Source organism: Eumetopias jubatus, unplaced genomic scaffold (assembly GCF_037043125.1).
Source record: "Eumetopias jubatus isolate StellerSeaLion01/CBP00866 unplaced genomic scaffold, mEumJub1_p1.0 scaffold_1, whole genome shotgun sequence".
NCBI lineage: Eukaryota > Metazoa > Chordata > Mammalia > Carnivora > Otariidae > Eumetopias > Eumetopias jubatus.
The window spans coordinates 99221576-99244434 of NW_028274807.1; the positions used below are offsets into that span (position 1 = coordinate 99221576).

A 22859-nucleotide genomic window follows, 5' to 3' on the forward strand; every position below is an offset into this window, starting at 1 on the left:
TTCTCTCTCTCAAATAAACAAGATCTTTTTAAAAAAATAAATAAATAAAAATAAAAATATGAGGCATAATTGGAACCAGAGAGATCATGAGTCCTGTTTAATACAAACTGTATGATGAAGCTTGTCATATTAATGTAATGTAATATTAAAATATGCAAAATCCTTCCACTTGTTGAAGTTAAAACTACTATGGAAACAGTATAGTCTTTAAGCTCTAGGTTTAATGAGCCTTAACATCATTGTAATGCCTCTTTTGGGATTTGTTGACAAAAATGTCAGACATCCTAACCACATTCTTCTCTTGTAACTAAATGAGACAAACAAACAAACAATAAAGTAGTTTCTAGTGCAAAATAGTAGAGATAGTTTGAGGAAAATAAGGAGATTGAAAGTGTATGCTGTATTTGAGAAAAAGAAACTCATTAATGACCTTTGAGAGAGCAATTTCCACAGAGAGGTAGGGGAAAAAGAGCAATTTTAAGGGATGAAGACTGAAGGCATAAATGAATAATAAGAGCTGAGAGGAAATGGCTTTAGAAAAATATAAATGAAGATAGCTTTTGAAGAGAAGAGGTTAGGTCAAAGAATCATAGGGCACTGTTGGATCAAGAAAAAGTCCTTCCTGTTACTGTTTTCTGTTATTGCTTTGCCTTGAAGTATTGGGGAAACCAGAGAATATTTTTAAGCAGCAGAGTAAGGTCAGTAATAAGGATTAAGTCATAAAGTCCTAGATAAGTGAGATCTTTTTACTGGTCAAATATTTTCCAGCAGTTATAAAATTAAGTAATGTATTTGCATTATCTGACCTCAAACTCCTTTTCTAAAAATTCTTTTAAAGGTTCTCCAAAAAGGAGAAATATTGAGAAATTATCTGGTTCCTCATTTTGATTAATTCCTCATTTTGATTAATAAAATCATTCAGTGATCCACTGCCCAAATCCAAATGTTTAAATGTATGTGTAATCTTCATTGCCCTCTGAAGTGTGGAGGGTTTCCAAGTTAAATGAAGATAAATAGATGGATAGATAGATATCCAATATAGTGGGTTTATGAAATTCCACCTTAACATTTTACATAAAATTCCTGAGTTCATAATTTTGACAAAAGAAACTGAACAGTCCATCAAAAATTTTGATTTTCTTATTATAAAATCCAGATATTTTAGGGAGGAAAAGGAGATTAAAAACAAATAATCTATAGTCTTTAATTCATCTGTACTGAGTTTGCATGTCAGCCTGACACGTCTCTGTATCTTTGTGTATTTGTATGTGTGATGTATGTTATAATGAAACTGTGAAAGTACTTATTTTCTAAAAATGCTCATAGTATTGAATCTTAGTATCTTAGAGCAAAGCAGAATAATAAAGGAGGTTAGATTGCCTGATTTCTGCATAGTTGCTCCCCTTTCTCTCTTGTTCTACCATTTATGTATTTCCTTCTTTTGCCTACATACAGTGCCCTGCTAACATACAATTTGTTACGTCACAGAGGAAAGCAATCTAAGAAACACATTCATAGTAAGATCATAGGAGTTATTATATAATTTATTACAGGGATATTTGCATTCTAATTAGCAGAGAGTTAGTATTGTCATGCTGGCTAAACATTTTGCTTTTAGATTCAGAAAGAAATGGATTCAAATCCTGGCTCCTTTAGGCACTATGAGCAATTCAGCTAAACCTTTAAAACTCAGTCTCCTGTTAAATGGAAATAATAATGTTCACTACATATAAGTGATATAATGAGAAAATATATGTAAAGTACTTAGCACAGTCTCTGCCAAATAATATATGTTTTATAAATTTGAATTAAGGATATACCTAAAATTGATTGGACACATTCTCAATAAAAAGTATAAAATAAATGATACTAAATAAACCAGTACATTTCTACAGTTTAAGTAACACTTAATACATACCAGGCATTATGTTCAATGAAATAAAGTATTATATGGGCTTATTTTATCTATAAATGTATTTATTTATATATGGGGAACATTCCCATATCCTCTCTGAAAGATAAGGACAAAATGTCACCTTGGGTCAGCACAGCTACTAGGTTTATAGTCACTTGAGTGGCTCCTCTCGGTTGTGCAAGTGAGCAAATATTAGTTTACGAGAACTAAAGCCAGGTAGAAAAGGAGAGAATTTGGGTACCAGTTATACTTATTTTGGAGGTATATGAATGTTGAATGTTTTCATCTCTGTGTTCTTAATAATGCTGTTATTTTTATGGTGACACAGTTGTGCCCGAGTAGAAGTATGGGAAGGACTGATATTGGCAGTGTGCAGGGTAGGTGTAGCATGGAGGCTGAGCTAGGACATGAGAGGGACAGCCCTCAACTCAACAGTGGAAATCTTCCGTGAGGCAGTGGATAGCGTTGTCATCACGGCACCAAGTGGCAGAGGCCAAGGTTTAATAATGTGAATGAATTACACTTGGCATGTGTCTCTGTATGTCTGGTATTTGGAAGCAGGTCTGATATCTTTTGGGCTGAATAAGCCCCAGATATTCTTGGTCAGTGTGGTCAAATGTGAAAAAGGAAGAACTTTGAGGGAAAGGAGCCAGATTTGAAGCTAATATAGACAATTCCAGAAACTGACTATAAGAATTAAGGATGCATAATTGTAGTTATGTTATAAGCTACTAAACCAGATGAGAAATGGAATGCATACAAATGGATACCTGCATGTAATTTAAAAAGAGATACAGTGGAGAAATAGTAATTTTACATAATTTATCAAATACATGCAATAAGTAAATGGCCAATAGGCTCTGTAATCCAGTCACTCTTCTTACAAGCCTGTCATACCAATGCAAACCTCCTGCTTAACAAACTAAATGGTCCTTATCTATGAAACGCCTTGAGCAGTGTGTATATGAAAAATATCACATAGGGGCGCCTGGGTGGCTCAGTCGTTAAGCATCTGCCTTCGGCTCAGGTCATGATCCCAGGGTCCTGGGATCGAGTCCCACATCGGGCTCTCTGCTCCACGGGAAGCCTGCTTCTCCCTCTCCCACTCCCCCTGTTTGTGTTCCCTCTCTCGCTGTCTCTCTCTCTCTCTCAAAATAAATAAATAAAATCTTTAAAAAAAAGAAAAATATCATAGAAACAGTGTAACCATCCAATTATAAAATTGAGATGTTTCATGAGTTAAATGGTTCTTCCTGTGTAAGTGAGGTGACTATATACCTCACTTAGAAACCTCACACATTACCTGAGCCAGAGCATGTTCAAAGCAGGAATTAAGAATCTGGGGAGAGGTGATCTCAAACTTTCCACTTTGGTGGTCTCAAACTTTCCTCCTGCCTTGCAAATATTTGTATCTTTTCAATTAATAAAATTAAATGGTAGGTATATAGATAGATAACATAACACATAAGTACATTATATACACCAGTTTTATAGCTCTTAAGGATAAGAAGTGACCCTTTTCCTAAACTCAAAGTTAAAAAAAAAATAACACTAATTATCACCATTTACAGAGTCTCAGATATGTGTTCAACATTTTGCATACATTATTTAACCTTCAAAAAAATTAAAATGACATTATTTTCATTTTAATTAAGAAAACAGGCAATTAAAATTTAGAAAGATAAAATAAAATTTTAAAGAAATTAGAAAAAAGCCATTCCCAAAGTCCCAAAACTAATTAAAAAGTCAGGCTAGTATTTGAGCCTATCAGGAGCTGATTCAAAATACTACCTCTACACTAGTGAGAGAGGCAGTCAAGTAAAAACTATAAAGGGAAACAACAAATCTTAGAGGGATGTGGAGGCACAGGCAAAAGAAGTTTGAGCCGAAGAATTGACACAAAGGAGATTATTTGGACTGGCTTTGAAGAGTAATAGGAGTTTACTAGGGTAAATAGGGGTAAAGAATGGCCTACCAGACTGACAGAACTTACAAAAATCTATATATTGATGCATGGGAAATGATTAATAATTATTGTGGGGAAAGGTTTTTATTTTTCTTTTTTCCCCCAAATACTCTTCAAATCAGACTGTGAGCTCCTTCTGCCTATAAGCAGGTCTAGAGCAGAGTTTGAGCCTGTTTTCAGAAATTGAGATATTTCTGTGAGTATGCTGGAGGCTCAGTCTATTGCTTTGGCCCTAGGAGGGAAAGGGGTGATGTAATAAACAATACTGGAATGCAAGTTTTTCTGTGCAGTCTATTGCAACCCTGACTCCAAAGCTTTTTTTTAAGTTTTGAAGTTCTTATGTTGTGAAATATCTTGACACTTAGTGTCTATTTTCTTTTTTCAGTCTTCTGTTTGCCTTTTGATGGCAGTTTGGACTCTGCTCAGGGCACTATTTGTGTGCATGCATATATCTCTGTGAATGTGTATGAGTGTGCCTGTGACTTTTACAGAAAAATATAAATCTTCTTTGGGGCAATCATGATCGCAATCAGGAAACTACAGATTCATTAAAGGCCTTAGTTAAAGAAAATGATTATAAAATATATGACCGAGGACCAGTTTCTGCTTAAAAACTTGAATCTTTAAAACACTTGCTCTGTTCCTCAAGTCTGCTGAATTTCTAGACAATGTTGCAGTTTGTAATGACCTGTCATGCTGATTAAATCTGATCACTTTTTTAAGACTCTTAAAACTAAATATATTTGTTCACCATGCCTAAAACCACAACCAGAAAAAAATACAACGGATAGTTTTCCTTAATTATTAAATATTCCAAAGGACACTATTTTTCATTGGGTTCTCTATATTTAGGTGAATTACACTTTGTAATCAGTGATTAGTAAAGATGCAGGGGAGATTCAGATAACTATGAAATCCATATTCTAGAATGAAGAGGATTTTCCCGAGGGTAGCCTGTCCAAACATGTGGGGCAAGTGCCACTATTGGTTTAGAGATGATTTTATGTATTAAAGAGACAGCTTTAAATTACATTGGATCACATTAATGAGAAAATGATTCTCTTTCCAGCTTAGTTTCAATCCTGATTGTATTATGAGGAATGTCCCACTTTGGCACAAAGATATATTTAACAACCCTGACTCTTGCTAATCTCTCTTTTTATAAAAGATAGGTAGGCCCTAGTCTCAGAACCTCCTGCAAGCATATATTTGGTGGGAAGTTAACAGTATTGTGGTGGTTCCATTGTATTTTAAAACCGCTTCTTACTGGCAGATGGTTCTTGTTTTCTATTTACTGTAGTGATAAAAGGTTTAAGTTCACTTAATATCTTTTCAATAAATTTATTTACTAAAAATTTAAGGGAAACCAGAAACTTGTAACTACTCTTTGATATTAAAATCTTGCACACACAGGGTAGGTCTCTTGAGGGGAAAAAAAAGGTTTCAAAATTAAAATGATTTAGGAGGCTCTTTGCTAGGTCACTTCTGATAAACAGGTTAAAGAATGATCATGGTTCATGCAGGATGCTCAACAATAGTGGGTAAAGAAGGTGAAGAATCCCTATGTTCCTTATGAGTTAGCCCAACAATGAACACAGTGATGACCAGGAGGCAAAAAAAAAAAAAAAAAAAAAAAAGATAACAATGTCATGTGGCTTTTTATTTAAATAGAAAACTAGCCAATCATTCTTCCTGGGTTTTCTTTGGAACTTGCCTTTTATTAAGCTGGTAAAAATTCTCCCTGAAGGGTTTTGGAATTGTACCCAATGATAAGATGTTGTAGCTGTTTCTATAAAGTGCCATTTGGCCCTGTCTTACTCTGACAACTGAACTGCCAGTCGAACAAGCAGTGCTATCTGTAGTATACCTTAATAAAATGCTAAGATAAGCAAACCCTTGCTTTGCCCCTCTCATCAGTGTCATCTTTGTAAATGAGAGTGAGGAAGTGTCCAAAGTCATTCCAAAGGACACTAAAGGTCTCTAGAGATAATATGCTTATGGGGGCACCTGGTTGGCTCAGTCGTTGGGCATCTGCCTTCGGCTGGGGTCATGATCCCGGGGTCCTGGGATCAGGCCCCGCGTTGGACTCCCTGCTCGGTGGGGAGTCTGCTTCTCCCTCTCCCACTCCCCCTGCTTGTGTTCCCTCTATTGCTGTCTCTGTCTGTCAAATAAATAAAATTAAATATATATATATATGCTTATAGGATTACCAAATTAAAAAAGTAAAAGGATTTATTTGAAAGGATTATAGGGAGGGAGCATAAAGAAAATAAAGTCAACAAAAACAAAGATATTTAAACTTAAAGTTTTGAAAAATATGGATATAGATTATGCTTTTTCCTGTAAAAATACACTAAAGAATTATACACATTTTCCTAGTGTTTGGCTGAGAGAGCAATTTGCAGAACAGCACTGATGACGGAGTGGAACAACGTGGAATCTGAAATGGATGTGAAATGAGAAAAATAATGTTGAAGAATGACTTGTTTTTCAAGGGCAAATGAATGTATAATATTGAATTAGGGAGAGGGATTAATGAAAAGACGAAAATGAGAAAGTATTGGTTTATACATAGTCCTGGTTTGAGAATAATCTCAGAGGTCCATGCTCACTGCTTTGAGGAAATTGGGCACTTTTACCACTTTTAACTTCTTAAGGGAGTAATTATCTTACATAGCACTAAAAAAAATAAATAAATAAACCTGAAGAAAAATAAGAACATCAGGTAACAGATATATTCAATATTTGTAATAATTTATACACATATTTGTAATGATTTATACACATATTCTTTTTTTATTAGAGGGGTAAAATGTTAAAATCTATATGCTTCCAATGTGACAGATACTTGCATATATTATTTCAAATGGATAACAACTTTAAAACTGGTTTTATAATCTCTACAGATGAAAGAAATAGCACTCATAAGGACTACATAAATGTCTATAATCATATCTACTTCCTTCCCTACTAACAGGTCACAAACAGCTTTATTGTTATATAAGTTCAGACCTATGAGAAGACAAAATATTCACTCAGTGGTTTCAAGTATACTCAAAGGTGTGGCTGGATTTTTACTTGTGGCTATGAAAGAGTAACTGATACCAGACTTACTCTTCCAACAAAAACAATTATTAATAGGTGGCCACCATGTTCCTGGAGAGAGACTGAGGTGCCTGAGCTCCAGCCCAAGGCACCAGGGCAGTGAGAACGTCCACTTCATTAGTCTAGGCCACTTTCTGGGCCACGAGCAAGAAGAAGCTGTAGCCCACTTGAGCTGCCCTCACCCTTACACCTGCAGCAGTAAACAAGATAAAACAACTTCTTAAAGATAAGCCTGAGAGTGTAGGTCTGAAAGTTGGTGTCTCAACCAGGGCCTCTAATGACTTTTCTTATACTCTAGAGTACAGACTATAAGAAAGGGAGATTCTGATGAAGAAGTTGTTCAAGGTGGAGTCAGAAAAGAATGTTCATCAAAAAGAAAACACAGCTAACACTTTGAGGAATAGAAATGGACTGTGCTAAAGAAAAATTATCTAGTGAGTCTGTTTACAATAACCCAAACATCAAAGGAATGTATAGCTGTAGAAAAAGCTTTCATACTTTACCACTCTAGTTATAAGCTTCAGGAAAACTCGTGGAAGTCCTAAGCTTACTGAAGAAATTATGTCACGGTCACATACTTAAGGTTTATAATGTATGAGAAAAAGTGATGCATTTTAAAGATGATAAAAGCCCTACAATAATTTATAAAATTAGACACAATATATTAGGCAACAGTTTCAGGCATTGACCAACAGACAGTCCATGACTGTGCTCCTTGAAAGAAGGAAAACTCATGTGGAGAGTGCCATGATCCTCTTAGGTTTCTGCCTTGGGACACTTTTCTGCCAATGTTCATGAAATGAAGCCTAACAAGGCTGTAGTCTCGCTAAGCAATGAAAATAGATATTGGAGTCACAGTTGCTAATATAGCAGAAATTTGCAAAATAGGGTTTGAAAAGAAAGAATTATATGGGAGAAGTGGAGCCTGTGTGGGGATTCACCACAGGTACTTGACCAAGGTTTGGGCAACTCATACTCAGAGTTCAACTATAAGAGGTATTATAAAGATCACCTGTGACAGAGTTGAAAGATGAATGGGGATAGCAAAGATTATGCAGTGTGGTGAACACTGAATTTATGACCCAGCAAGATTAGAGAAACTTCAGTGAGTCTCTTGGCAAGACCAAATAAAGGACAAACTTTGGGAGTAAATATGACACCATAGAGCAATTGCCACAAGCTAACACTAATATATAAACCAAGTAGGCCAGCCTGCACTAATAGAATAAAATGAAGTTTGACAGAAACAGAAAGATGCACCAGTAATTTCTTATTGGTATACATAAAATGTTCACCAAGTTAGCCTATAAATTAAGTTGCCAATAACTTTGAAATTATTGATCTTGCTGAATATTCTGCAATTCTCTGACTAAAATTAAATTATATAGCAATCAGTAGCGAATCAATAGAGAAAGAGAGGATGGAAATTCTTAAACTATTTGGAAATTAAATAACACACAATCAACCCATTACTCAGGAAATCACAAGGGAAATTAGAAAATATTTCAAACTAAATTATAATAAAAATATGAATGCAAATCTTTGGAGTCCAATAACACAGCAATGTGAGAGAAATTTAGAGCTTTCTAATGTTTATGGTAGGAAAGAATACAAGTTGAAAATAAAGAGATTTCCGGGTGCCTGGGTGGCTCAGTTGGTTAGGCGACTGCCTTCGGCTTGGGTCATGATCCTGGAGTCCCGGGATCGAGTCCCACATCGGGCTCCCTGCTCAGTGGGGAGTCTGCTTCTCCCTCTGACCCTCTTCCCTCTCGTGCTCTCTATCTCTCATCTCTCTTTCTCTGAAATAAATAAATAAAATCTTTAAAAAAGAAAAAAGAAAATAAAGGGATTTCCTTCCTTCATAATAGAAAAAAAAAACAAAAATTAGGGCAAATTAGAAACAAAAAAAGTAAATAGGAGAAATAAGAAAGAGCTGAATTCAGTGATATAAAAACCTAACCTAAGTCAGTTCTTTGAAAACAGTAACAAAATAGCTAAAAAATTAGTGATTTAGCAAAAGTTAGCTCAAAATTTTTAAACAGACTGATCAAGAAAGAAAGAAAAAATCTTTTCACAATCACAAGAATGAATGGATATCACTGCAGATCCCAGACATATTAAAAGACAAAATTACGGACTATTTAAGCAACTTTATGCCAATATATTCAACTCAGATGACACAAAAAGAAATAAAAATCTAAGTTACATCTTATCTATATTTTACATAGGGACTTCACAAAAAATGTACATCAATGACCAAAGGGAAAAGGCAAATTATTATTATTATTTTTAAAGATTTTATTTATTTATTTGTCAGAGAGCAAGAAACAGAGAGAGAGCACAAATAGGAAGAGTGGCAAGCAGAGGGAGAACAGGCTGCCTGCTGAGCAAGGAGCCAGATGTGGGGATCGATCCCAGGACCAAATGACCTGAGCCAAAGGCAAATGCTTAACCGACTGAGCCACCCAGGTGTCCCAAGGGAAAATGCAAATTAAAATAATGAATCACTTAACTTTCTCTCGAATGAGATGGTCAATGTTAAATATTAGTGAGTATGTGGAAAACTGTAATGCATTTTGGGTGGTTTTGTAATCTGGCACATCCAGTTTGGGAAAGAGGTTAGTAGTGTCTTAGTAAGTTAACTACCAATGGTCCAGCAATTCAACTCCTAGTTATTTATTCAAGGTAATGGGAACACACGTTCATGAAATACTTATGTAAGACTGTTTATAACAACTCTAGTCATAGTAGCCCCAAACTAGAAACACTGAAATATCCATCAGTAGGAGATTAGGTAAACAAATTGTGTTGTAATTTTAAAATAATATACCCCTTAGCAATAATATAAGACCACTAATTTCACAAACAACATGGATGAATCCCTAAAACATTATGTTCAGTAAAGGAAGCCAGACACCAAATATTTCACTCAATGAAATGTAAGAAAAGACAAGACTAATCTATGCTGATAGGAATCAAAATACTGGTTGTTTATTGGGAATGGGTATTGACTGGAACGGATAAAGGGAATTTACTGGGAAAATGGAAATGATCTGTTTTGACTGAAGTTAGGAATGAACATCTCTGTCAAATCTTCTCAAATTGTATACTTAATATTTCTGTATTTCACTCTGTAAAATTCACATCATTTAAAAATACATACATAGACCAATGATTAGGAAAAAAGATAGTCACAGAGACAACTCCAGCAGTTTTCAGTTATTCAATCCTCAAATGCTCAAAATGACCACCTAGGAGGTAAAATTTCTAGCCCATATTTTAGTCATTATTAGGAAAAATATACATATATCTATGTTTATATATATATGTATACTGTAAATGTGTATGTTTTATATAAACATGTATGCACATATAATACTGAAGGTCATTCACAAAAAACATCAGTTTGTTAATATCCACATTACTTATAATTTAAGATCCCTTTGTGTAACTAAAAGTCAACCTTAAATTTACAAATATATACCTGATAATTTTTTTTTAAGATTTATTTATTTATTTTAGGGAGGGCAGGGGCAGAGGGAGATGGAGAAAGAAACCCAAGCAGACTGCGCTAAGTGGACAGCCCAAATGCAAGGCTCCATGTGAGGACCCTGAGATCATGATTTGAGCTGAAACCAGGAGTTGGTCACTTAAACAACTGTACCACCCATGCACCACTAGCTGAAAAAAGTTTTAAACTAACTGACGTTTTCTTGTAAATTTGTAGGTACTCTTATTTTTCCTTTATTTTAACCTTTCTAAAACTTGTATACAACTTGTTCCTGATGTACATGCAACAAATAAATTAAATGTTTAAACAAACATAAAAAGAAAAAATTATTTTTGTTTTGTTAATATTTGCATAGTAAATATACAGCATAGTTTTAAGTATTTTATTTTATTTTTTTAAAGATTTTATTTATTGGGCGCCTGGGTGGCTCAGTTGGTTAAGCGACTGCCTTCGGCTCAGGTCATGATCCTGGAGTCCCGGGATCGAGTCCCGCATCGGGCTTCCTGCTCAGCAGGGGGTCTGCTTCTCCCTCTGACCCTCTGACCCTCTGACCCTCTTCCCTCTCGTGCTTTCTATCTCTCATTCTCTCTCTCTCAAATAAATAAATAAAATCTTAGATTTATTTATTTATTTGAGAGAGAGAGAGACACAGCGAGAAAGGGAACACAAGCAGGCGGAGTGGGAGAGGGAGAAGCAGCCTTCCCACTGAGCAGGAAGCCCGATTCAGGGCTTGATCCCGGGACCCTGGGATCATGACCTGAACTGAAGGCAGACGCTTAACGACTGAGCCACCCAGGCGCCCCTAGTTTTAAGTATTTTAGTCACATACTTTCCAACAGTGATATATAAAATGAGACATATATACACAAATATAAGCACATATACCATATATATGTAATATTATATACACATATATTTTGATACTTTTACTGTAGTTAAGACAAAAGTAACTAAGATTTAAATGACCTATCTTCTGGGCGCCTGGGTGGCTCAGATGGTTAAGCGTCTGCCTTCGGCTCAGGTCATGATCCCAGGGTCCTGGCATCAAGTCCCGCGTCGGGCTCCCTGCTCCTTGGGAGACTGCTTCTCCCTCTGCCTCTCTCTCTCTGTCTTTCATGAATAAATAAATAAATAAAATCTTTAAAAAAATAAATAAATAAAATAAATTACCTATCTTGTATATGTGTTTTTTATATATTAGAAAGAATATTTTAATAAAAAAATACATGAAGAAAACTTGAGATCACCTTAAAATTAATAAAGTATATTTACAGATAAAATTAATAAAGTTAGTTTCTGCCAAATACTATAAACATGAAAAAGTGCCATAGGAAGATTACACATTTAAATAATTGAGGCATAAAAATCACAGGAATAGGAATGATGGTAAAACTAGAGTAGAGAAGAAAAATGAATAATTTATATGATGTATATATACGTAAAGTTTACATGTATAATTTGTAATATACATACAACATAGATTTTATAATATATAAATAGACATATATAAACCATTTATGTAAGATTTAAATATATAACCAAAATGTTAGGACTACTTATATCTGGGTTACGGATATTTGAGTTATTTTTATTTTGTGTGATTTTTTAATGATGAACATGAATCATTCTCCTTAAGAGTGTTAGGGAACTCTAATTAAAAATGAAATCTTGGGGCTCCTGGGTGGCTCAGTTGGTTAAGCATCCAACTCTGGGTCTCGGCTTAGGTCATGATCTCAGGGTCGTGAGACTGACCCCTTTGTGGGGCTCCGAGCTCAGCGAAGAGTCTGCTTAAGACTCTCTCTCTCTTCTTCTCCCTCTGCCTCTCCCCCTACTTGCACCTTCTCTCTAAAATAAATAAATAAATAAAATCTTTAAACAAAAAATATTAAAAAAAAAACCCAAAACCAAATATGAAATATTAGGACTCCAATCTTGATGTGCTCCACTCCCATCCCCCAAAATCTTCTCTCAACCCAGAAAATCTCTTCAAAAAGGTCACAAAGAAAGCTATTGAGTAAGCAATAACCAGAATATAGCCTAGTGATCAAGCCAGAAACCCAAAAACGTTTCTCTGTATCTTTTCTTCCCTGTCTCTCTGCAGCCAATTCCTAAACTAATTCTGTGCGAGCTTAAACAGCTGTCTCCTCTTTTTTATCCCTACTGCCACCTCCTAAATTCAATAAATCATCATCTTTGCATTAGTAAAGCAGTCTCAAAAACTAAACTATCTCCCTATTCATCAGGGAGATGAGCTATTTAACATATATACATTTTCCTAAAATTATGCTTCTAAAATAAAAATTAATTTTTCTTTTTTTCTACCATAGCTAACATTTATTTCAGTGAAAAACACACAGAAATGGATTTCTAAGCCCCCTTTTTTTTTATTATGCTATGTTAATCACCATACATTACATCATTAGTTTTTGTTGTAGTGTTGTTCCATGATTCATTGTTTGCGTATAACACCCACTGCTCCATTCAATATGTGCCCTCTTTAATACCCATCACCAGGCTAACCCATCCCCCCACCCCCCTCCCCTCTAGAACCCTCAGTTTGTTTCTCAGAGTCCATAGTCTCTCATGGCTCATCTCCCCTTCTGATTTCCCCCCCTTCATTTTTCCCTTCCTACTATCTTCTTTTTTTTTTTAACATATAATGTATTATTTGTTTCAGAGGTATAGGTCTGTGATTCAACAGTCTTACACAATTCACAGTGCTCACCATAGTACATACCCTCCCCAATGTCTATTGCCCAGCCACCCCATCCCTCCCACCTCCTACCACTCCAGCAACCCTCAGTTTGTTTCCTGAGATTAAGAATTCCTCATATCAGTGAGATCATATGATACATGTCTTTCTCTGATTGACTTATTTTGCTTAGCATAATACCCTCTAGTTCCATCCACATCGTTGCAAATAACAAGATTTCAGGGGTTTTTTGATGGCTGCTTAATATTCCATTGTATATATATATATACCACATCTTCTTTATCTATTCATCTGTTGATAGACATCTTGGCTCTTTCCATAGTTTGGCTATTGTGGACATTGCTTCTATAAACATTGGGGTGCACATACCCTTTCGGATCCCTACATTTGTATCTTTGGGGTAAATACCCAGTAGTGCAATTGCTGGGTCATATGGTAGCTCTATTTTCAACTTTTTGAGGAACCTCCATACTGTTTTCCAGAGTGGCTGCACCAGCTTGCATTCCCAGCAACAGTGTAGGAGGGTTCCCCTTTCTCTGCATCCTCGCCAACATCTGTCATTCCCTGACTTTTCATTTTAGCCATTCTGACTGGTGTGAGGAAATAAAGACTTTAAATGACACACTGGACAAAATGGACTTCACAGACATATTGAGAACATTCCATCCCAAAGCAACAGAATACACATTCTTCTCTAGTGCCCATGGAACATTCTCCAGAATAGATCACATCCTAGGTCACAAATCAGGTCTCAACTGGTACCAAAAGATTGGGATCATTCCCTGCATATTTTCAGACCACAGTGCTTTGAAACTGGAACTCAATCACAAGAGGAAAGTCGGAAAGAACTCAAATACATGGAGGCTAAAGAGCATCCTACTAAAGAGTGAATGGGTCAACCAGGAAATTAAAGAAGAATTAAAAAAATTCATGGAAACCAATGAAAATGAAAACACAAATGTTCCAAATCTTTGGGATGAAGCAAAGGTGGTACTAAGAGGAAAGTATATAGCAATACAAGCCTTTCTCAAGAAACAAGAAAGGTCTCAAATACACAACCTAACCCTATACCTAGAGGAGCTGGAGAAAGAACAGCAAATAAAGCCTAAACACAGCAAGAGAAAAGAAATAATAAAGATCAGAGCAGAAATCAGTGAAATAGAAACAAAAGAACAGTAGAACAGATCAAAGAACCTAGGAGCTGGTTCTTTGAAAGAATTAACAAGATTGATAAACCCCTGACCAGACTTATCAAAAAGAAAAGAGAAATGACTCAAATAAATAAAACCATGAATGAAAGAGGAGAGATCACAACCAACACCAAAGAAATACAAACAATTAAAAGAACATATTATGAGCAACTATATGCCAACAAATTAGATAATCTGGAAAAAATGGATGCATTCCTAGAGATGTATCAACTACCAAAACTGAAGCTGGAAGAATAGAAAACCTGAACAGACCTATAACCACTAAGGAAATTGACACAGTAATCAAAAATCTACCAACAAACAAAAGCCCAGAACCAGATGGCTTCCCAGGGAATTCTACCAAACATTTAAAGAAGAATTAATACCTATTCTTCTGAAACTGTTCCAAAAAATAGAAATGGAAGGAAAACTTCCAAACTCATTTTATGAGGCCAGCATTACCTTGATCCCAATATCAAACAAAGACTCCATCAAAAAGGTGAATTACAGACCAATATCCCTGATGAACATGGATGCAAAAATTCTCACCAAAATACTAGCCAATAGGATCCAACAGTACATTAAAAGGATTATTCACCACGACCAAGTGGGATTTATCCCTGGGCTGCAAGGTTGGATCAACCTCTGCAAATCAATCAATGTGATACAATACTTTAATAAAAGAAAGAACAAGAACCATATGATCCTCTCAATAGATGCAGAGAAAGCATTTGACAAAGTACAGCATCCTTTCTTGATCAAAACTCTTCAGAGTATAGGGATAGAGGGTACATACCTCAATATCATAAAAGCCATCTATGAAAAACCCACAGCGAATATCATTCTCAATGGGGAAAAACTGAGAGCTTTCCCCCTGAGGTCAGGAACATGGCAGGGATGTCCACTATCACCACCGCTATTCAACATAGTACTAGAAGTCCTAGCCACAGCAATCAGACGACAAAAAGAAATAAAAGGCATCCGAACTGGGAAAGAAGAAGTCAAACTCCCACTCTGCAGATGATATGATACTTTATGTGGAAAACCCAAAGGACTCCACCCCAAAACTGCCAGAACTCATACAGGAATTCAGTAAAGTGGCAGGATATAAAATCGATGCACAGAAATCAGTGGCATTCCTATACACCAACAATAAGACAGAAGAAAGAGAAATTAAATGACACACTGAGAAAGGGATGCTTTCTCATAAGCATGGAATACTTTGTATGGACATGGAACATCAGACAGGGGCATTGCTATCCCAGACCCGAGCAACAGGGCTTTGCCTCAGCTCTTCTCCACTACTTGGGGCCAGCTACCATAAGTGTCCCAGGAAGAGAGACTGAGATCCACGTGAGCCCTGGAGCTTTTGTTTTCAGCTTAGGATATGCTCCAACCCTCTGCCCTGGGTGGGGTTGCCTTGATGGATGCCCTGAAAATGTGTGGGACTTGCTGTATATGCTCCTCCCTGGTCATTGGCTCCCAAATCCCCAAGGGTGAGCTGGCAAGCAAAACGGCTGTGGGATCCATGAGGCATTTCTTTTCTAGGATCACTTGAGAATGGGTTGCCAGGTGGCATTAATATGATAGTTCTGATGACTCTCCAAAGGGAGAAGGAGTTCTGGACACATAAGGAGCTCTGGGAGGTGTAGACACAGGAGTAGTTAACTTTTACCAGAATGCCTACACACATTTGCCTCTGGCCTGGGTTTTGCTCAGCCGAATTCCTGCAGGGAGCCACTCACAGCCGACAGCTTCCCCAGAGGTAGGCAGGTGTTCGTTATCTCCTGTATCTCTCCAAGCCACCTCCTTTTCCACCAGCTCCACCTGTAGGATGTCCAACTTATTGGCTCTGCGGCCTTTTGAGGTTCTTGCTCTGGAAGGTTAACAGGTTCTTCCAGTTCAGGTACTCTCCAGCCTTTAGTTGATATGGTGATACTTTACTCTCCTGGGTTGGTTTGAGGCTGTGTCTGAAAAGAAACAGATACTCTGTGCTTGAAGAGGCCATGCTGCCTCCTCCATTGACCGGTCGTTGCCTATCCTCATTCAGGTTGCTGTCAGAATTCATTTCCTTGCTGCCTGTTGGTCAAGGCTACTCTCAGCTCCTAGAGGCTACCCACACTTCTTGTCATTAACTCCATCTTCAAGGCCAGAAAAGAAGAATCTCTTTTGCATTGAGTTACCCATTATATTCTGATTACCTCTCAGAAATAGCCCAGCCTCTTTAAGGCCTTATCCAGTTAGCTCAGTTCCATTGAGAACACTCTATCTTAAAGTCAACTGGGTTGGGACCCCAACACTTTAATTATATATGCAAAATCCCTTCACAGCTGCATGTTAGTATTTGAGTAACTGGAAGAAGGTGTGTATATACTGAGGATGGGGAATCTTGGGGGTTATCTTAGGATCCTGCCTACCATACTTACTTTGTTTTACACTTCCCCCACTTTGTGCTTACTTATCTGCTTTTTTTTACATGTTTTGCTCTATAGTCTATGGAATTTTGCCTAGTATTTTTGAGTTTGTCTTTTTGCCTCCTTTCATCAATAGGAATGCTGTATTTCCTTCTTAACAAGAACAATGATGGCTGTAAAATGTTTACTCAATCTAGCTCCACTGAGGCTAATTTTTGCCTAAATTTTGTCATGTTTGGGGCGCCTGGGTGGCTCAGTTGGTTAAGCGACTGCCTTCGGCTCAGGTCATGATCCTGGAGTCCCGGGATCGAGTCCCACATCGGGCTTCCTGCTCAGCAGGGAGTCTGCTTCTCCCTCTGACCCTCTTCCCTCTCGTGCTTTCTATCTCTCGTTCTCTCTCTCTCTCAAATAAATAAATAAAATCTTTAAAAAAATAAATAAATAAATTTTGTCATGTTTGTGTACATAGGTTGTAAACAAGAGGTTTACATGTTTTTACCTTTTATTCTGTCTCTAAGAATATTTTAGAATAAAATATAAATAGTTTATTAGTTCTTTAAAATATAATTTTAGATGATAGTTCAAATATAAAATAGCCTTTTATCTAATAATATTTTTATGAAGCTGTACACTAATGTTGGTAATTAAACACTCTAAAAGATAGATAAGTGAATTTTACAATTTTAGGAATTGGGTTTTTTATTATTAAGCTGATATCATTATTAACTGAGAACATTTTGAATGCCTGATAAAGCATTATTTTTACTAAGCAATTAAGACTTGTATATCATTGTAGACATTCTCATCTCTGACTCTCTAATGCTACAGTTAACTGCTCTCAGTCTTAAAGTGCTGAGGTATTAGAGGAACATCACAAACCAAATAAATGGAAAGACATTTTAATAGCCCTTGTCCCTGGCAAGGCCTATAGTCTTGATGTAAGATTGGCCTTATTCTGCTGTGAGAGACATAGAAGATCTTTCTTTAGGTTCAATGGTGGTTCAGTGGCCTGCTGTGATTTCCTCCAAGTCAATAGCTGTCATCCAGTCTGTTGACTATCATTTGAGATAATAAATCTTGATCTTCACCATAGTCGAAGTCAATATCCACTTAAGAAAATCACAGTGTTTTCTTTTATCGTAAAACAGGAATTGCCTAGACCTGGCTTGACCTAATCAACTAATCTATTTCCTGTGGTGAAACCCATTCTAACATGTCTTGTTTGGGTGAAAAGTAGAATATAGACTATAGACAGTCACTAAAATGTCAAGACACTGCGATTTACCTTTCAAAATACTGTTTGCAGTTTAGATGTGGAGATTCTTGCAATGAAAGTTACAAACTAAGATTTACTGGCTTTACTATTGTCTATCCCTTGTGTGAAGAAAAGTATTTACTTGCTAGTATTTTAATTTACCTTTAAAAACAAACTGAGGGTTCTAGAGGGGAGGCAGGTGGGGGTATGGGTTAGCCTGGTGATGGGTATTAAAGAGGGCACGTATTGAATGGAGCACTGGGTGTTATATGCGAACAATGAATCATGGAACACTACATCAAAAACTAATGATGTAATGTATGGTGATTAACATAACATAATGAAATAAAAAAATAAAATAAATATTATTTCACTTAGATTTAATTTTGAATAATTGCTTCACCTTTTATTGACTATTTAGCCATGAGCATAATATTTAAAACCTATCTCTGAGAAACAATTTCTTCATCTGCAAATTAGTACTAATAATTATACTGTTACTGTGGAAGTTAAATATTTTATTTCTAAATCATTTTTTTAAATGTTGTTTTTTATTTATTTATTCATGAGAGTCAGAGAGAGAGAGAAAGAGAGAGGCAGAGGCAGAAGGAGAAGCAGGCTCCCTGCCTAGCAGGGAGCCCGATGCGGGGCTTGATCCCAGGACCCCGGGATCATGACCTGAGCCGAAGGTAGACGCTTAACCATCTGAGCCACCCAGGTGCCCCTATTTCTAAATCATTTTTGACATAGAACTCTATAAGAGCCATATCATAAAAATAGATATTTGTTTGTTTTAATCTGGTTTAAAGTCCTCATTGACTTACTGTGCACAAAGAGTTGAGACAGGTAGTATCCCTTACCTGACATTCCAGATAGACTAATAATGACAATCTGATATCAAAGTATTTTCTGGATATCCATCATCTCATTAATCACTAAATTCAAACTAGCCAAGGAGTGACTGATCATTTTTTTCTTTTGTTTAAATTATCTCATTTTAGACATCATATATTCTGACTGGAGTTATTTTTATTTCTCTAACTGTTTTAATATATTTAAACTTTTACTCTGCTCTAGGGCTTCCCTCCCCCCACCTTCCATTTCACACATTCAACCAGAGGAATATTTCAAAAACACAAAAATCTAGGTTTTCATAGAATAATGGTGGCTGCAGAAATCCATTATCTCTCCATGCACAAAAGACACACATATAAGCAAAGATGATAAATTAAACTACTTATAGCTTATACTTATATTGTAGCAAAATAGTCCAGAGGCCATTCCAGGCATAGATTAGGCAGAAATTGCTTAAAAAATAGAAGGATTTGTTAAGCAAGATATTATGAATGTTGGGATCCATATTAAATTGTCTGTGGAACAAGAGTCCCACATTATATAGGTAAATATTTGGAATAGTTATAATATCTACAGATTCAGATATTGACAACTAAGGAATCAAAAGGAAGGGACTTAGTTTGAAATGTAGGAAAGGCACTACTTTTAGGGAATTGGGTTTACTTGAATATGGAAAGCATCCTTTGGAGGTTTGATGGTAAAAGAAAAGAAGGAAGAAAAAGGTGAAAATGAAGAATCTGGCAGAAACAAAACAAAAAATAGGATCACAAAAATCAGAAGATATACAAATTCAATTCTTCAAAATGGCACAGTTGATTAAAGAAACTGTACTTCACTTTGCCAGCAAAAGAGAGAACACTTAAATTAAGAACTATAATTAACAATCCTACTAATAATCCTATTACTGTTAGTTCAGAGAATACTGCCTCCACCATTTTTTAGTCACATCTTTACTACTTTGATGGACCAAGATGTTCCAGGCTAATCTTGTATTTTTCCTGCCCAAGTCCAGGAGTTAGCCACTTCTCCAAGGTTAAAAATCATCCCTAAAGAGCAACGAAGAGCAGAGAAAAACTGAAACAATATTACTGCAACCTAAATTACATATCTTTAAACAGCCATTTATATATAGGCAAAAATACCTCAAACTGGAAATTCAAAAACTCAGAAAAAATATGTACAAAAGGAAAAAAAAAAAGCTTAATGTAGAATGAGTTAAATAAATTTGAAAAAATAATTAAAAAGAATAAAAATAATATCAGAAATAAACACTAAATTACAAGATTCTTAAGAGATAATAGATCAGACTAAAATTATAAAAGAAAAATATCTAAAAAATTAAAATGAGATTAAGAAGTGAAAGACGTCCTATAGAAAATCATAGATAATTCAGGCTAAAATATCTAAATATGTATAATTGGAGTATCTGATAAAAATATTTTTAAAAAGTGACTGCTTATCCCCAAATTGGCCCAGATGGTCAACTCTCAGACCTATACTAACTGAACTATTAGATGTTAAAGATAAAGATTAAATCCTTTGGTCTTGGGCTCCAGGTAAAGTAGATTGTCTAATGAGGAAAAGAATATCAGTTTATCCTCAGTTTTCTCTTCAGCAAGGCAAGTGTGCATAAATATTTTTATGAAACTCAATAAAAGGAAATAAAAGTAAAAATAAACTATTGGGACCTAATCAAGCTAAAAAGCTTCTGCACAGCAAAGAAAATAATCAATAAAACTAAAAGGTAGCCTACACAATAGGAGAAAATATTTGCAAATGACATATCTGATAAAGGGTTAGTATCTAAAATCTGTAAAGAACTTATCAAACTCGACACTGAAAAAACAAATAATCCAGTCAAGAAATGGGCAGAAGACATGAACAGACCTTTCCAAAGAAGACATCCAGATCCATATGGCCAATAGACACATGAAACAATGTTCAATACCAGTCATCATCAAGGAAATACAAATAAAAACCACAATGAGATACCACCTCACACCTGTCAGAATGGCTAAAATTAACATCACAGAAAACAACAGATGTTGGCAAGGATGCAGAGAAAGGGGAGCCCTCTCACACTGTTGGGAATGCAAGCTTGTGCAGCCATTCTGGAAAACAGTATGAAGGCTCCTCAAAAAGTTAAAAATAGAATGACATGGAAACAAAGTTTTAAAAATATTGTGTAAATTTAGATGCTATAATATATTAGAATGTAAAATTCCACTAAAAATTAAGAAAATGAGAGAGAAAAAAAGGAAAAATAGAGAAGAGTTAGACTGATGTAGAAGTACTAAAGGAAATTCAGAATATATCATTTAAAACTGACAAAACATTTGAGGTTTAAGAAAAGTAAAAGAGGGCTACAACTTTATAACAGGTATTATAAATATAACTAGTAGATAATATAAAACCTTCCTAAATACCAAAACAAAATTTAAAATAATATTAACAAAAGACATATAGAAAGAGAAAGAGTAAATATAAACACAACAAATGAAGCATAAGCCATGTAAATATATAACAGAATAGGAACCAATCGTTCCAGTGTTATGAATACATATAAATGGATTTGATTCTCCTATTAAGTAAAAACAATTAGATTACATAGCAAAACCCAATTGTTTTCTGTATGAAAGATTTAAAAAAGGGATTCATGAAAGATTAAGAAAAATGGTAAGCAATGTAAACAATAAAAAAGCAGGAACCGCGATTCTGGTATTAGATTAGTTTGAATTCAGACTAAAAAGAAGCTAACTGTACAAAGATGGGAGCTTCATCATACTAATGGTTTTATTTGATAATAAATATATAACAATGAAGAAATCTATGTAGCAAATAAATTAACAATAACATCCATAAATCAGAAAAATTTTAAAAATGTAAGGAGAAATGGACAAAATTACAAACAATTGAAAATTTCAACTCATATCTCTCAGTACAAGTTATATTAAGTAGATGAAGAAAAGTAAATCTACAAAAGACCTAAACATAAATAATACATTTTATAGATAATGAAGTTTGTAGCTTCTTTTAAAGCATATGTGGAATAGCTAAAATATTTCGTCATATAAGCCACATGTAAAATCTCAATTTATTTAGCAAAATAATATGGACAACCTCCTTTAATCATCACCATGCAATAAAACTAAAAATTAATTGCTATATTGAAAAAAATGATTTTCCATTGGAAAACTAATATATAATATATATTTATACATATGTATTTATTTATATATAAATTATTTATACATATGCCTTTTAAAATTCTTCTTGAATGATAGGGATATATACTGATAAATTGCAGAATTTCTAAAAATAAAGATAATGAAAATACTATATAGCAATATCTTTGGGACATAGTTAAGACAATGATCAGACAAAAATACATAGCTGTTTCTCAGATTGAATCATGGGCAACAATTATTATTATTCACCCCTCCTGTGTTCATGCCCTTTGCCATGTAACTTTATGTTGCCTTCCCACTTTGGGAGAATCAATTTATTCTACCTCTGAAGTCTGGGCTTGACTTTATGATTTGTTTTTGATATTAAGATCATGGCATATATAATGCAGTAAGTGGCTTGAAAAGCACTTGTAAATGTGGGCTTGCTCTCCCTTTTTCTCTTTTATCATTGTCATGGATCATTCTTAGTCTAGCTTGAGTGAGGAAGAGAAATATGTGGAAAAAGAGTCAACCAAATTGGACCAATTACCCTAAGGCTCCTTGAAGAAATGGCTGACTCCAGAGCTTGGAAAGATACAAGATAAGCCTGGAACATCTTGTTTACCAGAAAGCAAAGAAACTCTAAAAAATGATGGAGACATGCATTATATTAAACTTGGCTTATACTGGCTTGTGAGAGCTGATTATACATATCTTCCCAATTTTATCTACAGGAGGCTTATAATGGCAGACTGTAAATCTATCTTT

At 35.3% G+C, this 22859-nt stretch overlaps 1 pseudogene; it reads left to right on the forward strand.

The window, feature by feature from the left end:
• The first annotated feature begins 2322 nt into the window (after nt 1-2322).
• Nucleotides 2323-7497, forward strand: LOC114209021 (iron-sulfur cluster assembly 1 homolog, mitochondrial pseudogene; annotated as a pseudogene).
• Nucleotides 7498-22859: the final 15362 nt, after the last annotated feature.